The sequence below is a fragment of the Astatotilapia calliptera genome, chromosome 12 (genome assembly GCF_964374335.1).
Source record: "Astatotilapia calliptera chromosome 12, fAstCal68.1, whole genome shotgun sequence".
In the NCBI taxonomy this organism is placed as follows: Eukaryota; Metazoa; Chordata; class Actinopteri; order Cichliformes; family Cichlidae; genus Astatotilapia; species Astatotilapia calliptera.
The window spans coordinates 26,030,918-26,043,376 of record NC_137433.1 but is presented as its reverse complement, the minus strand read 5'-3'; the positions used below and the strand labels follow the sequence as shown (position 1 = coordinate 26,043,376).

The window sequence follows — 12,459 nt, the reverse complement described above, 5'->3', positions numbered from 1 at the left end:
TATCACTGGAACAACAAGTGGGATTGCTGCAGTCAGCTTTCAGCGAGCTACCCAATTCAAGCAGTGTATTAACAGTTCATTTTATTTTGATTTCTGTAGCTTTATTGTAGATTTTTGCTGATTAAAACAAAATGTAGCTGCTTCCATTCAACATTAAGTTCGCTTTTCTTAATGTTGAAGCTTGCTGAATAGGTGGTTTGAGTAAGGACTCCCGCTAGCTTTTTCCCAGTAAAGTTTGTAATGATGGTTACAGTAGCAGGCACTGCTGTTTTAAATACTACAAACACACTTTGTTTCACTACACCTGAGCTAACCAGTTTGGAAATGGCTCTGCATCTTTGCTGTTCACCCTCTTTTTAGACAGACACTGGTTCCATATCACTCACACACACCCCCTCATTAAATTTCTCTTACGGGTCTGTTTTAGTCGCAAACCCTTACAGTAAATGAAGGGTTGAAGCAAAAAAATCTGCTTCTTTGCGATAAAGTTATTTGAGTTACTTGATGAATCGTCTAAGGCGTAGTTTACAAGATGAGACAATAAACTCCTTAGTTATCAATAGCTTTTCTTTTCTGTTAAATTAAGTGCATTTAGTTTAATTTAAGACTGATGAAAACAATTTCAAGGATATCAAGTTATATAAGGTAAAGACAAACTGTTCAAACAGAAGTCTTGTACAAAAATAAAGACAATTAATTTATACTAGCAACTTCAAATCAAAATAATAAACCACCAGTGCTATCCCCTCTGCCTCCTAGTACTCACACCAATGTATCAATTTCAAAATCCTACGTCGCCTTGTTTTCAAGTTCTCGCATTCACAAATTTTGGTTTCCATGCTGCTCGCCCGGCAATTGACGACAATACCCCATCAGCCTTTTACGGTTATAAACTGTAACACAGTATTGTTACAGTTTTCCTGTGCATTATTTCCTAGTACACATACTTAAATATAGCGTTGCTTAGGAGGCTGTGATTCCTTGTCCTTTTAAACAAAATCCTACCTTTCTTTTGATTACATCAAAACACCTAAACCTGATGTGTTTACTTGTCAAAGTTTGTCTGCAAGAAGATTATAGTAGAATCTGTGATAAACAATGATAGCGGGCCCACTATGAGCGTGCCTGTTTGTAAAGATGATATTTATGCTAATGCATGCAACATGTTTTCTCCAGCCAACTGTCAGACATAATAAAGTAATGACGATAATATATTCTGCCATCTGTCATCTTCTCAGGTACATTATGTATTCCAGGAGCAATTTAGTCACTGCATCAGCCAAACACAGTATAAGGCTATACTATGCCAAACACATGTAATGAGAATTGATAATGAGTAGACAATTATTGAATATAACACAAAGGAGACACAGGTTAGTGCAAATTATAAGGAAGGAGCAAACAGAGGAATGTCTAAATAGTCAAAATAACTATTTTAATATGTCATTCTGTGTAGAATTGGTACTGGAGGAGAGCATTAAGAGGAAAGAAATGCATTCGTTTGGTCAGCCCAAGTCATAAAAAAGAAAGAAAAGAAAAGTCAAGGCAACAGATTTCTTAATAGTGAATGAGCAAGGAGACGTCAGTTCATTGAACATTGCGAGCATGGCAGGTCCGCAGAGAATGGATAAATGGGTGTGAATGTCCAAGCTTACTTAGAGACTGGATTTACATATTTTGACATGTGACAGTTTTTATGCATATTCTTTTTTAAGTTAAAAATATATATTTTAGTAAATGTGCAGTAACTCTATAGTTAATTACCTCTAACCCAGTAAAAAACAGATATTGTGTTGCTGGTTTCCCAGATACTTCACCAAATGACCAAAAATGCTGGAACTTTTCCTCTCCTTCAAATTCCATTATGCAGTTATTTAGTAAAGGACACAAAAGAGTTCATTTGATGGAAGCCATTATTTTCATAGCCTAAAAGCGAGCAAAATCAATATTTCAAAAATAAATGTATTCAAATAGATTTAACTTGGACAGAAATTCTTTTGTTGTGTCTAAATCATTTTATTCCCATCAAGGTAACCTGAAAGGAAAGGAAAACATGTGGGTGGCTAATCCATCTCTGTGCTGTCAGTGACACCAATGATTTTATTAAACATTACTGAATCAAATTCAAAAGAAAGCAATACCTCCGCTTTCACAATACCTGCTCCAGCTGCAAATTATAATTTGTGCCAACAAGACAATTACTGCATAGACGTTTCTGTACACAAACAAATATAGGGTAAATAGAATAGCCTGAGCACATGCCAAACTAAACATAACTCTTTAGCAAGTTTATTTTGTTGTGACTGCAAAAATAAAACTACTAAGTAAACAACTATGTTCAAACAATTGATGCAATACATGAAACAAGACACAAAATTAAGGTTGGCTATAGTATGTACTTAAATATCTCATACATGTTTCTCCAAAATATGCCTCAACTCACACTGCGTAACTGAAAACAGTTACAAGTTGCCAAAAATAGGTTGATTTAAACTACTGGTGGGCTCTGGCTGGTGGCAGAGCTCTCACAGCAAACCTCCAGTGAGAACCGATCAGCATCTAATATAACTGCTTTGAGCTGAGATTCTACCAGCAGGTCTCTAAAGGCCAAGACTGGAACAAACATGGAAAGGGGCTTTTATGAGTGAGCTTAGCGTGAATACCCCAGGCGCAGTTTAAAAGCTATTTCAGTTCATATGACAGGGAAACTAGTGGGGTGTACTAAAAATGTGGCAACAAGGTTAATCTGGTTTGATATGTAACCTTGAAATGAAGGGCTCTGAGAGGAAAAACAAGTTTTCAGAAGAGACGTGAATGTTACATTAAGCATTTGTCTGTTATTTTACAATCCACCAAACAGAGTAACTTTGAGGGGAAAACCAGGTTGTTTCACCACAAATCGTCCCCAAGAGGGTAAAAAACAGAGTTGTGCATTGTAGGCATTGATTGACAAGAAATGACTATTATTTGGCATTCTGTTTGATCAGAGTCGGGGCTTTTTATATTATTTTAGCTGGTTATTACTAGCATTTCATTCCTCTTCTTAAATGTGTACTTTCTGATAAGATAGTACCTCAAGTGTATACAATAGATCAGTTATGCTTACCTAAAATCTTAATTGAGTGAGCTACATGATACTGGAAGGACCAAAATACCCACACAGACAAATTTGAAATGCACACAACACAGGGCAGGAAATTTTTCAGGAAACTTAGAAAAATTATTTCATATATTTCTTAACAGTTTTTTTTTTAATATTAACTGTTTTACTAAACTGTCTTTGAAGTGGGACTGTACAAGGTTCTACCAGTAGATATGACCTCCAAGCAGACAGGATCACCAAGCCGTGATCAGCAGCACGCATATTTTAGTTGCCAAAAAGAAATCATTATCATTTAAATAAACATATGCATGGGTCTGTCATCAGAACGTTTACAATATGAAAGAAGGACACAGACACCATGACATCACTTATTCATTTTGTGCTCCAAATTTTGTTGCTGCCATTTTTTTAATTTATTTTTTTGGAACCAGAAGTGATGAAGATGACTGAGTATTCTACCCTAACTAGATGGTTGATAAAGCTCAACAACCAAACTGTACAAGTGAAATGCAGATATACAGATATTTGCTAATCAATGCTAATTAGTAACAGACTCATTTCAGACATCAAAAAGTACAAACTTCTTGGGAGGTGTGTGCCAACAAGCAAACCTATATTAGTCAGTCCAGAGGTGTAATTATCTCACTATGCCGTGGAGGCGCCACCTAGCAGGCAATCAAACATAACAATCATAACAGCACCAATCCATCTGCCTATCTACGCTCCCTTCTCCCCTCACTCGTAAACAAGACCCCAAGATACTTAAACTCCTTCACTTGGGGCAGGAACTCGTCCCTGACCCAGAGTCAGGACTCCACCCTTTTCCAGCTGAGGACCATGGCCTCTGATTTGGAGGTGCTGATTGTCATTCACACTCAGCTGCGAAACACTCCATTGGGAGCTGGAGGCAGTCACCTGATGAAGCTAACAGAAGCACATCATCTGCAAAAAGCAGAGATAAAATTCTGAGACCACCCAAATGGAAGCCTTCTGCCACTTGGCTACACCTAGAAATTCTGTCCATCAAAATTATGGACAGAATCGGCGACAAAGGGCAGCCCTGGCAGAGTCCAACACCCACCAAAAACTAGTCCGCTTTATTGCTGGCTATAGGGACCAAGCTCTTGCAAAGGCTTTATAAGGACTGAATGGCCTATAGCAACGGATGCAACGAATCCCTTCACCAAGTCCACAAAAGACATGTAGACTGGTTGGGCAAATTCCCTTGCCCCCTCGAGGATCCTCGAGTGGGTAAAGATGGTCCAGTGTTCCACGACCAGGACGAAAACCACATTGTTCCTCCTGTATCAGAGGTACTACTGACGGATGGACTCCTTTCCACCACCCTGGCATAGACTTTCCCAGGGGGGCGGAGGAGTGTGATCCCCCTATACTTGAAGCACACCCTCCGAACCTTTTCTTGAAGATGGGACCCACCATCTCGGTCTGTCAATCTAGAGCTACCGGCCCTGATCTTCACACAACATTGTACAGGCACGAACCTCATCCAACCCAGGAGATCTGCCACTAAGGAGCTGTTAAACTGCTTCAGTGACCTCACTCCCGGAGATAGACAAGTCACCCCCCTCTACCTCAGACTCTTCTACGGAAGACATGTCAGTAGGATTAAGGAGATCCTCGAAGTACTCTTTTCACCACCTGACAATGTCCTCAGTTGAAGTCAGCAGCGCTCCATCTGCACTATACACAGTGCAGGTAGAGCAATGCTTTCCTCTCCTGAGTCGCCTGATGGTTTGCCAGAATGTCTTTGAGGCAGTCCAGGGAAAATAAAATCAATTGATGAAAAACTATTTCTTCTAAACAGTCTAGTTCTAATATAAACAAAGAGTAGACTGTTCTTTTTTCTATGCCTGTGAAAATACTGTCACCCCCATTATCAAACTTCAGTGACACCATATGAGTACACTCAAAAATACTTAATCTTACCTGCAAGCACAGTTACACATGCTGCATTGTCTTTAATGCCAAAGGCAAAATAAGAGGTAGATAAATGCTTGTGACATCTCTCCAGTCCCTGTCCCTCCATAATGAAACCACCACAAGCACTCCTGCCATGTCAAGCTGATAAGATGTGTACATATTCTGGTAATACCCTTTGAAGAAGAGTTTTGTGTAGCTATCAACATAAGAGGAAAACACACAAATTAATATTAAAAGAAAAAATAAACAAAGAATGTCATTCTTATTCTGGGCAGCCCAGAGTACCAAGGCCTGGACTTGATAAGACTTTCATCATTCACATCCCTCACGATTGCAAATGAACTCAGGCCACCCCCAGTGCCCATGTATGAATACAAACAGCCTGACAAAAATAACACTGCATCTTTCTGGTTATTGGAAGTAAATTCACTTCCATCTCCACACAGCATCCCCAGACAATTTCGGTGTGACACAAATACGGCAGGAACAAAAGGATGGAGGATTTAGTGTGTCAGCTTCAACATATCGGCTTCTTTTTACATCAACACAACAGCCCGATAAATGCTATTCTCTACCTTTGTTGTTCTCTCCTGGGTTCTATGTTGTGACTGGTCCTACAGTGAGATATGAAAAGTGCAATCCTGAAAGCACAATTATGATGGTCTGGAAATAAACACTCAGGTTCCAAATGAACAACAAAAAAATGTCTGCAGTTGATAGTAACCAGTGGTAACCCTCAGCCTTCTAGCAGGTAGACCTATGGTATGAATTTGAAAATCCTAGGTGATTTCCTTCTGGACTTATCCTGTTCCAAAGATTTTCAGAAAAGTTGACCTCTGAGTAGGGATGGGTATTGATAAGATTTTCACGATTCAGATTCTATTTTCGATTCTGTTTAACGATTCGATTCTTTATCGACTCTCTTATCGATTTTTTTTTTAAAAAGGAGAACACTAAGTTCAATTAGCTTAGAACTTTGTTTTATATCTTCTCTTTGAAGAAGATAGAAATTTAGGAGTAACATGGCCTTACAAACCCAACAGTGAGATCTTAAGAGATCCACAGCCTACGGCTCTTCAATGGGGTGTCACAGGGTCCCCAGGAAAAAAAAAATGTAAATGTAAAATAATAAAATAAATATTCTTCTGTAGCAATAACAAAGTATAACATAAATTATTCAGTAGCAATTACACAAGAATATCCAGTCCCTGCCTACAATTAAACACATTCAGTTACCGATAATCGGGGGCATCTGCTGTGGCAAATGGGTGCAAGCCTTTACCACAAACTTAGTCACTGCTGGGTGACATTCGTCTATCCTGACCTGAAAGGAGACACTAACGGTAGACTGCAGCAAGAACTGCCAGCATCTGAGCCAGCCAGACTCTGTTTGTCTCTCTCATCATGGTCACCTAAATGCAGCGCACAGTAATGGCAGGTTTTGTAATAAGGCAGATCGTGCTAACATAATATGCACTGTTAGTTGATTATTTACCTGCCGCATTAACGGGAGAAGACGTGCAAACGTTACCGCCGCTGCTGAGATTCACGAGTCCGGAGCGGAATTAAAAACACGACATTCATTTAAGGTCATCGTGTGTTTTGTGAGCAAATGCTTTTGCGTATTCGTAGTGTTTCCTCCCTTAAATGAAATATCTACTTTTCAAGTATTGCAAGTTGCCCTGTTGTCATCCGTTCTCGTAAAATATAATCAAACTTTTGAGCGTTTGAGCCGCTAAGGCGCTGTGTTTCCTGCCAGGTAAATGACGCTCCGCAAAGTGGTGACGTCATTCGGGGCGACTGGAATCGATAAGGGAATCGTTTGCAAAAATGGCAAACAATTCCAAGGAATTGAAACATACCCATCCCTACCTCTGAGTCATGGTCAAGGTCAGTGAGATCAGAACTAGTCTGGGACATAGGAGATACACCTATACTATTAGTTTCAAACTCCTACGTTACTTCGTTCTCGAGTTATCACATTCACAAACTTAGGTGTCCATGATGAAGGCCGCCTGTTCGATACGATGACGCCACTATCCCATCAGCCTTTTACAGCTAAGGGGTAAAAAATACTCTTTCAAATGTTTTTGAAGAGGACAATGCACTTCCTCAGGTTTCCAGCAAAGCGCTCACCAAAAGTGCAGAACACACAGCTGGGCACAAGGAAACTTTTTTTATTAATTAGTAAGATTTGGATGCAATTGAATTATAGAGAAATTATTTTAATATTTTCTCCTTCCATGCATAGAAATGCCCATGGACAAAATATTAGAAAAGCCTAAGGAATACAAATTAGTCTAAATCAGAATAGGCTGTTTTGCCAAACACTATAAAAGCAATTAAATTTTAACAAAGATGTGGGAAGGGAGGACACAATCACCCCCTCCACGCACACACCGTCATAATCAAATAGTCACAAAAACAGATGCTAAAGCACTGATTAAGCTTTAGTGAGTACATCCTTCATAGCCCTGGGCATATGCTGCAAAATCCGCTTCAGTTATCAACATTAGCTGGGAAATGAGACTCACATCTGACTGCGATAACAGTCCCTGAAGTACCACTAATGGTTCCTGGGTACTTCTAAAACGTGGTCATATTCCACAATTCCACTATTCCACAATTTTCAGTTTATAATCTGTGATTAGGGTGAAAATGTTTGCAAAGTAAGGAAAGTGAACAGATAGCAAAAAAGCTGTGCCAAAATCTGCAATGAAGCACAACAAGAACAGATAATGTTTGTTGGGCTTATTCTAGTCAGCCAGCTACAAAAAGTTGGAGATCAGTAAAGCCCTAGGCTCGGGGGGTTTAACAGCCTTCAAATGCATAAAACTTCACAGAAAAGTGACAAGTCATGATATGTCTGTTATTTCAAAGTGTTAATAAATACTAGACCTTGTTAATGCTCCGAAATATTCCAAGGTGAACGTATGAGAAGCGCTCTCCAAGCTCTATAGCCAGCAAAAAAAAAGTCTCAAACATCTCACACTGGTTAATGCATGAGGAACTCCAGGTTAAACATGGATAGTATATCTGAAGTTATTAGACTGTAAGAAGAGCCCTTGTGGAGTATGACATCAAAATGGAAGAAAAGATGATAAGATGTTACCGTTTCCTCTATTAATGCATCAAATAAGGCGAAATATTTCCAACGTATGTGATAGCTATAATCAAAGCCATTACTTACAGTTAGGAAACCTGTAATAAAGAGCTTGTCGTCTAATGGGGTTGTTCAGATTGATCCAGGAAACATATTAACAGGGCAGTTAACTGTGAGTCTACATTATGAGAAATGTTAGCAATTCCCTCAGAGTACTTTCATAAGCCCTTAGCAGGATTGCTTTATTCGTCTGTGGCTGTGCCTGGCCAATATTTTTGCACAACAGCTATGATGACACTGGATAATTGTGCCCCCCCCCAAAAAAAAAACCCCAACAAAAAACAAAAACAAACAAAACCCACAGACAATGATATATCTATAGAATATGTTGAAAAAAAAAATGATACCAGTGAAATTCACTTTCATCTTTGTTTACTGTGTCCATCTATCTGTTCTTTTCCGCTTATCCGATTCAGGCTGGTTGGGGGGCGGGGTTGGAAACTACTCGAGCTACTGTACAGAGAGGGGTAGGGTTCACCATGGATATGCTGCCCGACAGTCACAAGGCTAACACAGAGAAACAGACAACAGTTCACACTCACATTCATGGATGATCTGATATCCTCGTGTCGGTGTTGTTCCCACATCATAATAAATGTTGTTCCAGGTTCAACATTGCAAGTGACCAATCACATTGTTGTGACATCATACTTTTGCAAGCCAAGCCATTCATTCATTTATGACATTCCAGTGTTGCAAGGACAATATGTATAATGCTTACCGTTTATTAAAGAATAGTATCCTGAAATGAAAAGAATTCAAATTGCTGGATCGGCGGACAGAGGCGGTTTCTTGCACGTTAATTAGATTCTTTTTTTAAGGTGTTTTTTTCCAAAGTCGCAAAAGTATGATGTCACAACAATGTGATTGGTCACTTGCAATGTTGAACCTGGAACAAAATGTATTATGATGATGTGGGTACAACACCGACACGAGGATATCGGATCGTGCCACATTCATACGTAATTTAGAACCAATAATTAACCTAACACCACTTAGTGCACATCTTTGGACTGTGGAATGAAGTGGGGGTACACAGAGAGAACCCACGCAGACATGGAGATAATGAAACTCCACAAATAAAGGCCCCAGCCAGATGGTGGATTCAAACCCAGGACCTTGCTGTGGACAACAGTGCAAACCAACATACTTGAGAAAAATTAATTACCATATTAATATAATCAAAATATGAGTGTAGTCGATAACAATAACTGTATATTGGTATCCAAACAGAATAACTACACTAATAGTTAGTGCCTAACAGCCAAGAAAGGAACTTTTAAGCCATTACCAGCTAGGTTTTAACAGAGACCTAGCTGGGTCTTTAATATAACATGTCTTTTTCATTTTAAGGCCAAATTAACTTTTTTTCATCACAATTTTCAGAATGATAGAAGGCAAATGTGGGGAACTGGTTGGTGCCATTACCCCTTTTTATGCTTACTGCTGGCCATCACCTTGTACAAACACAAAATGCCCACAACGGTGAGCTAACACTTATCAAGTGCAAACAGATCTTTCATCTGTCAGCGTCTCTGACTTGACTGTGTGCAGCAGTATGTTATTACTTCAGCAAGGTCATGAAGCAGTTCTGTTTCAATTTATCAACCAGGAGGCAGGCTAATATTATACTGACACTACTAGTTTGATTACCAGTCACTCATCTGGCAATGTTTTAAATATAAGGCAAGACATGAAGCATCGCTGAATATGTTTCCAAACCAACTTCATTCTAAGCCAAAGACTAGAAAATATGGTGAAGCATATCTGCCCTTTGGGCTCCCCTGCAGAATTGGTTTTCCCTTCGTTGGGAGCACGCACTGGGCTCTTCAAATCACGGACAAACAGTATCCCACATTCTTGATTTTTAGTTCACAAACACTTGTGATGACTAACTACTGGTGACATTTTGGAGATGTTAGCTCTTTATACAGTAAAGTTACAGTGGGATACAAATAATATCAGGCTGATGCTGCCACAATTTGTTCCCCCGGTTCAAACCACAGACAAACAGTATCCCACAGTTGTTTATGTTTTTAAACCCATTTTGCACAGAGAGGCATTTTTTGAAAAATGTATTGATAGCAATGTTGAATATTATTACACAGGAAAAAAACAACTACAGTAAAATAATCACACCGTGATGCCTCTGCCTTTGTAAATAGAGGGACAGTAACTGTGTGTGTATATGTCTGTGAAGGTTCTCAGTCATCCAGGTCATCGTAGTCAAAGGAGCTTGCAAAGAAAAGCGTCTGGACTTCTTTAAGTTACTTGAAGAAGCTTCTCGGATGAGAGGTGAAACGTCTTCAAGTAACTTAAAGAAGTCCAGACGCTTTTCTTTGCAAGCTCCTTTGACTACGATGACCTGGATGACTGAGAACCTTCACAGACATATTGCCTTAAATTTTGGGAGGAACACCCTTCAACTGGTGCGGGAGTATGAAAGGGAAATAATCCAGTTTTTGAGATCCCTTCCCAGACGCCTTAACGCCCACTCACATCCTGGGTCATCTGATCCCAGGAATTCCCATGATAAGGCAGGGCCAGGTTTCACAATGAACTCACCCGAAACTCTGGCTGATTGGGACCCACACCCAGTTTCACACCTTGGCTCAGGCGATTAGAGGATCATCAGGGGGTCCTTTTGTCCCTCTGTGGGGGGTTACTCCCACTAGGTTTATATCTGGGACTCTCCACCATTTGACCTTAGAACTGAAGAAGCTTCTCGGATGAGAGGTGAAACGTCTTCAAGTAACTTAAAGAAGTCCAGACGCTTTTCTTTGCAAGCTCCTTTGACTGTGTGTGTATATGCAAGCGTGTAAAGCCTGCAGTTATCAGCATTTTGTCTCTATCTGCCATTCTGCAATTCATCTCATGTAAACAATAATGTGGCGCACAGCATGACATGAAAAAAGGCACATACCTTTGACGTTGTGTGACGAACTCTGTATTCCTCGTCCACACGTAAACGCAAAAAAGGAGTTTTCAAAAATCTCCATTTTCGGTGATTCGAAATGCCGTTTACGTGTGGACGAAACAGCTGCGTTTTCAAAAATACCCGTGCAGGTGTGGACTAATAGTAGACATTAGTAGTTTATTTTCCTACTACCTGTAATTTATTGCAGATTACTTGTATTTGCTTAATTGTTTACTAAATGTTTGAGGTGTGAAATAAACCGCAATGGAGCAAAATATGGGTGTGTGTGGTTGGAGGATGTGTTTGTGTTTGTGCGAGCGCGCGGGGGGGGGGGGGGGGGGGGGGCGAACATTTTTCTTGTAAAACAAAGGGGGGCCTAGCAAAAACAAAGTTTGGGAACCACTGATCTAACTGTACATTCATCATCTTAGAATTCAATGCAACCATCTATTTTCTTTACTGCTTATCCAATTTAGGTTTGCAAGGGAGCTGGAGCCTATCCAGGCTGTCACAAACAGGGACACAGGGTACACCAAGTCTATCACAGGGCTAACACAGAGAGACAGAAACATTCATGCTCACACTAAGACCTACGGCCAGTTTAGAATCACTAAATACATGCATGTTTTTGGACTGTGGGATAAAATCGGAGCACCTAGAGACAACCTACACAGGAACGATTGATGGCAAAAAGCAAACACTGCAACGCCTCATCGTACAATTTTGGATGACCATTTGGACCAAAATAAAGCTATTTGAAGACACAGGCTAAAATAACAAAAAGATTATGAAAATTAGCATATATGGCTACAAGAGCTACACATGACTTCCATATATCTCTTGTTATGAGAAAATAAGCAATCACTGGTTTTTAAAGATCTCTACATTTTGTGATTTTCTGTTTTATATCTATTTTTAATCCATCCATTCGCTACCGCTTTTCCTTTTCAGCGTCGCGGGGGGCGCTGGAGCCTATCCCAGCTGTCGTAGGGCGAGAGGCGGGGTACACCCTGGACAGGTCGCCAGTCTGTCACAGGGCTAACACACAAGGACAGACAACCATTCATACTCACATTCACACCTAGTGACAATTTGGATTTTCCAATTAACCTATCCCCACAAGCTGCATGTCTTTGGACGGTGGGAGGAAGCCGGAGTACCTGGAGGGAACCCACGCAAACACGGGGAGAACATGCAAACTCCACACAGAAAGACCCCGGCCTGATGGTGGAATTGAACTCAGGACCTTCTTGCTGTGCGGCTATTTTTAATTTTATTTTTATTTTTAATTAATACAACACTAATGTGTTTGTTTCCGACCAAAACTACGAACCT

General features: G+C 40.0%; 1 protein-coding gene across 1 annotated transcript in view; it reads right to left on the bottom strand.

Moving 5' to 3' along the window:
- The window catches only part of ipo11 (importin 11), a 128,511-nt gene that overhangs the window by 38,317 nt on the left and 77,735 nt on the right, over nt 1-12,459 (bottom strand). The gene's annotated exons all lie outside the window — the stretch shown is intronic.